Consider the following 8124-nt stretch of genomic DNA (forward strand, 5'->3'; position numbering starts at 1 on the left):
AATGTGTGTTGTATCGGATCCATTCGGATTTTTATTTCTTTCATTTTTAAGATTTTGGATCCAAAATTTGATTTGTTTTGTCATTCAGATTTGAGATCTGTCCGAATTTTCATTGAAGTCAATGAAGTCACATGACCATGCCTGCAATGCAACCCCCAACAGCTAAAACCCATCTAACTGGCCAGAGAACAGTTGCATGTCTGATTTAGTTTTGTTTTGAACGAAATTCGGATGGATCCAAATTTTTTATTAAAGGAACATTTGGATTCATTCGCATTCAGGCTCATTCCAATTCAGAAATTCAAATGTGTGCAAAAGAAATTCAAGGTAATTTAAAAAAAAGCTTTATATGTTATGTTGTCAGATACGCTGCTCGCTCTTTTTTTTCTGTTTTCAGGTTGCTAAGGGCATGACTGTATCTGGGCAGAGTCGATATTACACTTGCCAGTATTTGCAGCTGTCACAAGCAGAATCTCTGGGTAACTGGCATCTGGATTGGTCCTCTTCGTTTTGGAGGGAAAACATCTGGTCAATTGTGATATCTTTGTGCTTATAAAAACTGGTCTTGGTTACCGGGCAGCTTTGTCATTACCACACATTTCAGCAGGAGTAGTCAGGTCAACTTCATTTCTGGATTTCCTTGGACTTGCTTCCCGCCCTCCCTCCCTCCCGGATTTTGTGCTTGTCACGGTCATCTTTTTGGGGTAATGTCGCCCACTTTGTGGGTGGATAGGAAGTACTGGTCATGGACTCCTTGCTCAAGTCTTTTGACTGAGCCTTATTGGACTGGCATTTCTGGGGGTTTATGGTTAAAGGTTTTTTAATGGTTAACAAAATGTATTATTATTTTAAACCCAATAAAGGGGCCCCAGCCTTACTTTATCCATATTATGATGTTAAATCTATTACTACAAGATTTATACATATTAGAGTTAATAACAGTGATTGAAGGTATTGTTTTATTTATAGGGCGTACAATCCCATGAGGAAATGTGTTATCCTGCTTGCAGCAGACTGATGACATCATCTCAGTCCAGGCAAAGTAAATAAAAAACATACTTTTTCAATGCAGATTTATTACTGAAATGTCTACTTTACATATTTCATATAAGCACTGATTGGAGACAAAGGCATATAATCCACCAGACAACAGTTATCATATGAATGCTTTATTTCCAGTGTTTGTTGACATATTAACAAACGAAATACTATGGAATGTTTCTGAACACAACATGGCTTTTAGCCTTGTACAGTGATATAAAATCAGCGATAAATGTCTCCTCTGCTGTGGACAGGGTTTCATCCGATATCTAACAGCAGTGGAACATTTTGTTCATATCAGAGCTTTCAAAAATAACAAAAACAAGAACTATGTTGCCTCAGATCATATGTGCCTATAGGTAGGAACCATCCCTACTCTTCCATGTCTATCAGATTAACTATTGCTTTTACCCCAAAGGTTTTACAGCCTGGTGTAAACCTATAGGAACTTTAATCCTAAAAAATAAACTGACATCTGCACTTTGGTGTCTACTCACATTTTCAGATTTCTTTCAAAAGGGCCCAGGAAGCCTTGTAACCCAGGTTGCTCTATTATGCAGATACTGATAGGAAGTCATTGCTTGGGCTCACTTCTACCACACTTTGCCATTGGCTGCTAACTAGGTAGTCTCACTGACTAAAAGCAGAACACCAAAAGAAAGTTGAAGATACCCGCAGGCATGTATGTGTAGGTGTATGTGAAAAAGTCTGGATGCTATTTTTTTAGGATTAACTTAGCTGCAGGTATGCATTAATCATCACTTTTTAACACATTTAGCTATGATATAATTAAAGTTGCCTTTGTACTAGTCTACATTTTTTGGTTCCTGGATTTTCCCCTACAGTTGTATCTAGTTAATCAGATAATAAATATAAAAAGTGTTTAAATATCAAATGCTAAAGAGTTTTTCATTATCATATTGGTGGCACAGAGATGCATTTTTCAATGTTCCTTCCTTGGTCAGCAAACAATGTTTCTCATTTATGGGTACTATTTTTAAGTATTTGTGTTCTACTGTCACCATTTCAAGTTATACACTAAAAGATTGATTTTCAATTGTTCTGTTTGTTTGGAACCTCAGGTAACTTCTAATGTGGCACTGCACATTGAATATTGAAGGTTGGCAGGGCTCAACTGTGGTCATGCAGTGCCATAATGTAGAGTTTCTGCATAGACTTTTGAGCTCATACTCTCAATTAATCATCTTTTAACATAATATTGCACTGGTGTGGGTGAGCTCTCTCCAAGAATAGCCAGGGTAAGATTTTAGATCTAAATTTTGATTTTTAGAGAGAATTTTAGGGACTGAATGCACTGGCATAAAAATAGACTACAAAAACTTCTTCCTGGCACCTGTCAACTCTTTCTGACTCCCAATATCAAAAAGGTGTATTAATAGCTCAGCGCCTATGAGCACTTTGACACTAACAAAAGCTGTTTTATTTATCAGCTATCAAAACCAGTGCTTGTAAAAGCTGTGATTCTTTTTTCTATAACAGATGTTGGATCCTGGAAATCTTCCAGCTATCTTAGAACACTCTCTGTTGATTGCTGATACATACAATTCATAGCTACTATTTTGACTACTTGATGGCACAGTTAAAGCCGTCCATGCACTTTAGCCTTCAGAACAGGGGTGCACAGCTCCTATCCTTAGGGACCAATATGCGCATGTTTTTAAATATTTAAGATTTGTCTAGTTAACAGACAACCAGAAGAGGACTGGGACCTTTTGGCCAGGAAGGCAAGCACAACCAACTGACGTTTTCATGAAGTGGACAGGTGTCTGTGGGCTAAAGAAGATGCAGCACACATTGTGTGCCATGGTGCCACAGTGATTGTTGGCCATTGTGAAAGGTGGATGTTGCATTATTGAATGTTTTTTTCTGACACAGCTTTTCAAATATACTGTATATGCTAAAAAGTGAGATTGTAAGAGATACATTGTTAAAGAAGTACTTTATTAGCTGAACAAGATGGCCGCTGCTCTGGGAAAATTATATGCACTCACCTAAACACTAAATAAAATATCATGCTATTGTCAGAAATACTTATATTTCAGCTTTCTTTACCCAATGAGCCCAGAACACTTTTTGCGTTCTTTCAGCAGTGACTTCCTTTGCAGTTCTCTGCAGTCAGTCCCATAACATATCTGAGCCACAAAAAACTGATGGAAGACTTTCTTCTGCCAGGTGCTGTGATTGCAGGGAGCAGATAACTGTATAACTCCCTGCAGTGTCACTGACTTTAGGTCCTGCTCTGCTTGACTTCTGAATAGGGAGACTCCTCACTCAGTACCATCAGCCACCAGAATGTATAATTTTTGCACTTGGTCCCTTTCTGATTGAAGACTGAATGAGCTCCATTCAGGACCACTATCTCCACTCAGGACTGGGTTCCATTCTGATTGAAGTTTGAATCTCCACCCAGGGCCACCAGCCGCCAACATATATTAATTGTACTGAGTACCTCTGATTGACTGGAGTATCTCCACCTAGGGCTATCAGCTACCAAGATACAGTATATTAATTACACCGGGTTCCACTCTGATTCAGGCCTGAATAAGGGGTATTTCCACTTATGGCTACCAGCTTATATTTTTGTACTGGGTTCCATTCTGATTGAGGTCTGAGTAGGGAATCTCAACTCACAGCCACCAAAATGTATTTTTTGTCATGGCTCAGAGGGTAAATATCCCCCAGGCCAGTCTTCCCCTGCATAAAATGGCAAACTAATATTTCACTTAAGAAAATAATAGCATCTATCCCAAAACTCTGGATATAATGAACCCTTTCATTTAGGTTCCTGGTATATTTGGTCATTCAATAAAATTATCACTAAGCAATATTTTGTATTAACTAACAAAACCTTTTTTGTGGAAAACACATCTGTTTCTCTCTTCTCTTATCTATCAAATACTACTTTACATGACAGAACTATTGTCTACACGAATTCAAGATGTAGCGAGGCTGCTTAATTTACCAGGTGTGCCTAATATGAACAATGTCTAGCACACAATCGTGTCAACACTATCCCATAAATACATGAAATAAATATTAAATACACGCCTTTTACATCCTCACTTATTTACAATGCATAGCAACATTATATTGGTCCAGAAATTCAACACACATAGACAAAAACATTTGAAATAAAGTGAAACATTCCCAAACAGGAAGAAAATCAACATGACTTAGATACAATATGTACTTTCTCTGAGCAGATGAAATAGGTTTAGTAAACAATCCAGGGCTTTGTAAAGATATTGATAAGACAGTTGTTCTCCTCCAGCTTAGACTCATCGGTGTAAGAAGATAGATGCACACTGACCAATTTGTCTCCACTGACAAGTTTGAATACACATAATGCTTTGTAATTGCCATTTTTATGCAGTGCAATATTGCTCCTTTCGTATTGACGCTATGCATCATTAAAAGTAATTGTAACATTCGCTCACTGCTTATGCTGTTGGGCTAAGTGACCATGAAATCTAGAAGTGTATTCAATTAGAGCTGCCACATTTTAACTTAGCAATCCATGCATGCATGGAAAATATCTCAGTTGCCTGCATAAAGAATATTTCTCATACAGGGTGGAACTGAGCTGTAATGAAATACTATTTCAGTTGTACATATGGCCCTCCAATACATAATCTACAAATAAGGATATAATGAAACAGGCTGGCAAAGGGAATGCTACTTTTTAATATTAATTATACACACTACATATCATTTAGATAATATACTTTCTACTATTGCAGCAACAATAAAATATCAAGAGATGTGGAAACAAAAACTATATTATGGAATCAATTAATTCTGCCTAGTCTTCATGTTTTGAAGAACCATGTCTAACATAAGCTGACATGTAAAAATGTCCTGATCCTCATTTGCCTTTGACATTTTGCTTCTGCATTAGTATGCAAATATATGGACAGCCACGGTGTAGATCACAGCAACCAATCAGATTTCAGCTGTTCTTTGTCCAAAACTGGTTTAAAAATGTAGCTAACTAATGCAAGCTTGTTCAGTAAGGCACTCCAATCTACAGTGGCTATGTCAAGCCAGAATAACCAACTGGAATCAATCTTTCTCAGAGCTGATTGCACCAAACTTAAATCTGATGGACTGCTATGAATTAACAACACGCGGAACACAGGATCTTAGTTTTACACTTTAGTATATATTTTTGGATGATAAGAGCAAAAACCTTGTTACTTCCATTTTAAAAAAATAGCAACATTGTATAACATTGTTTTTACAGTGACTTTGCTTATATTGCCTGTAAATAATCCAAAGCTAACATGTATGATATCAGTACCCTGGTCAATGATAAACTGCATTATTGTCTCCAGCTAAGACATACAAGCTTCGTAAGTTGCATGTGAACTCAACATTAAATTGCGTGGAAACCACATAATATTGGCATTTAAAAAGTTTTTTAGCGTAACTTGTAGGCCTTCAGAGCTCTTGCTCATGCATGCATATTATATCTCATTTAGGTCCAAAACTGCCCTCCTCCAGCAATGTGATATCCATTCTTCTCATCATCCCATCATCACTGTCATACTTTCTTGGACTTCTTCTGAGTCCAGAGTCTTCCATTGTCTGCACTGGCTGGTCATGGATGACATAACTCCTGCCCATGCGCATTGGGAGTTACTTCATCCTGACACCTGGCTCTTGCAGTTGCCAGGTTTTTACACTGAGCTGTACACATATGGCAGGCAGGGCATAAACAGGAAATAGTAAGTAACACAATCTAAAAGGTGTGATTATAAACCGAAGTAAACAACAAACCAGTGGCATAAATAAAGATATGATTCTTAATAAATAACAGGTTAAAGAGGTGATGTTTTGCTGATTCTCCTCATTGCTAATTCAAGATTGTTTTTGAATACTGAAATGTAGTATTTTTCATTTACATTCAAAATGTAACATTAAAAATAAATACATAAATAACCCAAAAAGAAGAAAATAAATAAATAAGAGTAAAACAGCATTATGAGCAGCCAGATAAAATCATCAGGTGGTACATACTAAGAAATAAGCATGTCCTTCTATTTATATTTTTCTGTGGAAGAGATTGTGGTGCTGATTAACTAAAGGAGTCAAACATTTTCACTTTGCAAAGGAATTTTCACGTAGCTTAGTTAATGTAAGAAAGCCGTGCTGATTTCAATCACCCAATCATGTGTAAACAAATTTAATTGTGATTGGGTATTGTTTGTATTTATCTTTTTTAGTGAGTCTATGCCTGTATATCTGTACAATAATTAAATTATGTTGCTGCATATTTACTACAGGTAACCCAACTATTTTGCTCTTGCAGTCTTGGCTGGTATGATACATTTCCTATTTCTTCATAATAGAGTAGAATTTACTGTGCCAGATGCACAGAAAGGCATTGCAGAAGGGGAGACTTACTATCAACTTTTTCAAATTCAAGCTTTGTGTGTAATGATTTTTGTTGGTATTCACATGTTATTTTGTATTGAGATGTCTTCCCTTTCTGTCAAGGTAGTTTGACATCAATCATGTTATATGTGTAATTTCCCTGATTTTTCCCGTACACTAACTATGAAATAAATAACCGAATAAATAAATACATAATGAACAGTTAACATAAAAAAGAAATATTCTTCTGCCTAGTGGTCATCATATATTGTCCTCTCAGTAGTTCTTTGACTGCCTTGACCTCACAGCAAAAAATAAGCAAAAAAACAACATTCATGATTTTACTACATAGTCATTCTGGTACAACTAAAGATCCAATGTTATTCTCTTTCTAGACACTTCTGTTGTTCTAGTACACCTTGTTGTCCACATTGTGCTAGCTACAATATGCAATCACATTTTTGAAAGTGCAAAGGAATAACCTAGCCATCACTGTCTATGTTATTAATAAAACAAAGGCAAAGCAAAAGACTAGTGTGCAGAGGTTGCCTGGGCACCTAACAACCATCCCTTGCCCTCTACTAGACATGTGCACCAGCAAAAAATTTGTTTAGTTTCGTTTCATTTTCGGATTTTGCTTTATTTCGTTTTTCGGAATTCGGGCCGAAATTCAATTCGTTTCGGAATTCGGACGAAATTCGTTAGCGAAAATCCGTATGAAATGTCGTTTCGGTTTTGTTTCGTTCGTTCGTTGCAGCAAAGTGACATTGAAGAGGGAAAAAAAGTTTTTTTTGTTCTCAAATGTCACTTTGCTGCAATGAAATTTGGTTCAAAAAACGAAAGTTCGTCCAAAAAAAACGAATCAGAAATTCGGATTAGCTTGCATTTGCTATATCTGTAATTCAGATACATCTGAATTTCCGAAATTTCGTCCGAATTTTTATTCGGATTGAAACGAATTGACATGTCTACAATCTACACTTAAATGAAACCAGACATTGAGCTCCTCTGACCACAAAGACGCTCATGGGGGAATTAATCAATACTGGAGCAGACAAAATTTGGAGCAGTTGTGCATGACAACCAATCATCTTCTCTCTTTAGTTTGGTCAGCTAAGATTTGAAAATGAAAGAGAGAGTCATGCACGGCTTCTCCAGATTTTGTCTACTCCAGTTTTGTTCAATTCCCATCTCAGTGCGTTATGAAAGTCTCACTGATCAGAGACTCTCATGCTACTTCAAGAGTTATTATGGTTTCTGTTATAGACAAGATACATTTAATTGGAAGCTCTAGCTTCTGGTAAGTTTAAAAAGCAAAGATATGTTAAGGAAAGGGAAAACTGCACAGGTCATTGTCCCTTTAGGTCTAATTGTAAATGCAAAAACCTCAACACCTATTCCTATGTCACTATGTTACCAGTCTGAACAGAAAATGCAGACTGTGCAAAGGGTCAATGATTTCCACTCGATAAGGGAATTCTTCCAGGTCTCCATTTAAATTGGTAATTGTATATAGTCAAGCACCTGCAGCAGATTGCTTTTTAAAACATTAATAATATATATAGTATTTACTGTATATTGAACAGAAACATTTTCAGATGGTGCTTGGAAGACCATGGGTTCCCATAATAATTTTACTGTGATCTCTGTACTTAGATTGGCTGCTGTATGGCCAATATATATACA

The sequence above is a fragment of the Nanorana parkeri genome, unplaced genomic scaffold, assembly GCF_000935625.1.
Source record: "Nanorana parkeri isolate BGI_ZX_2015 unplaced genomic scaffold, ASM93562v1 scaffold1550, whole genome shotgun sequence".
Taxonomy (NCBI): Eukaryota; Metazoa; Chordata; class Amphibia; order Anura; family Dicroglossidae; genus Nanorana; species Nanorana parkeri.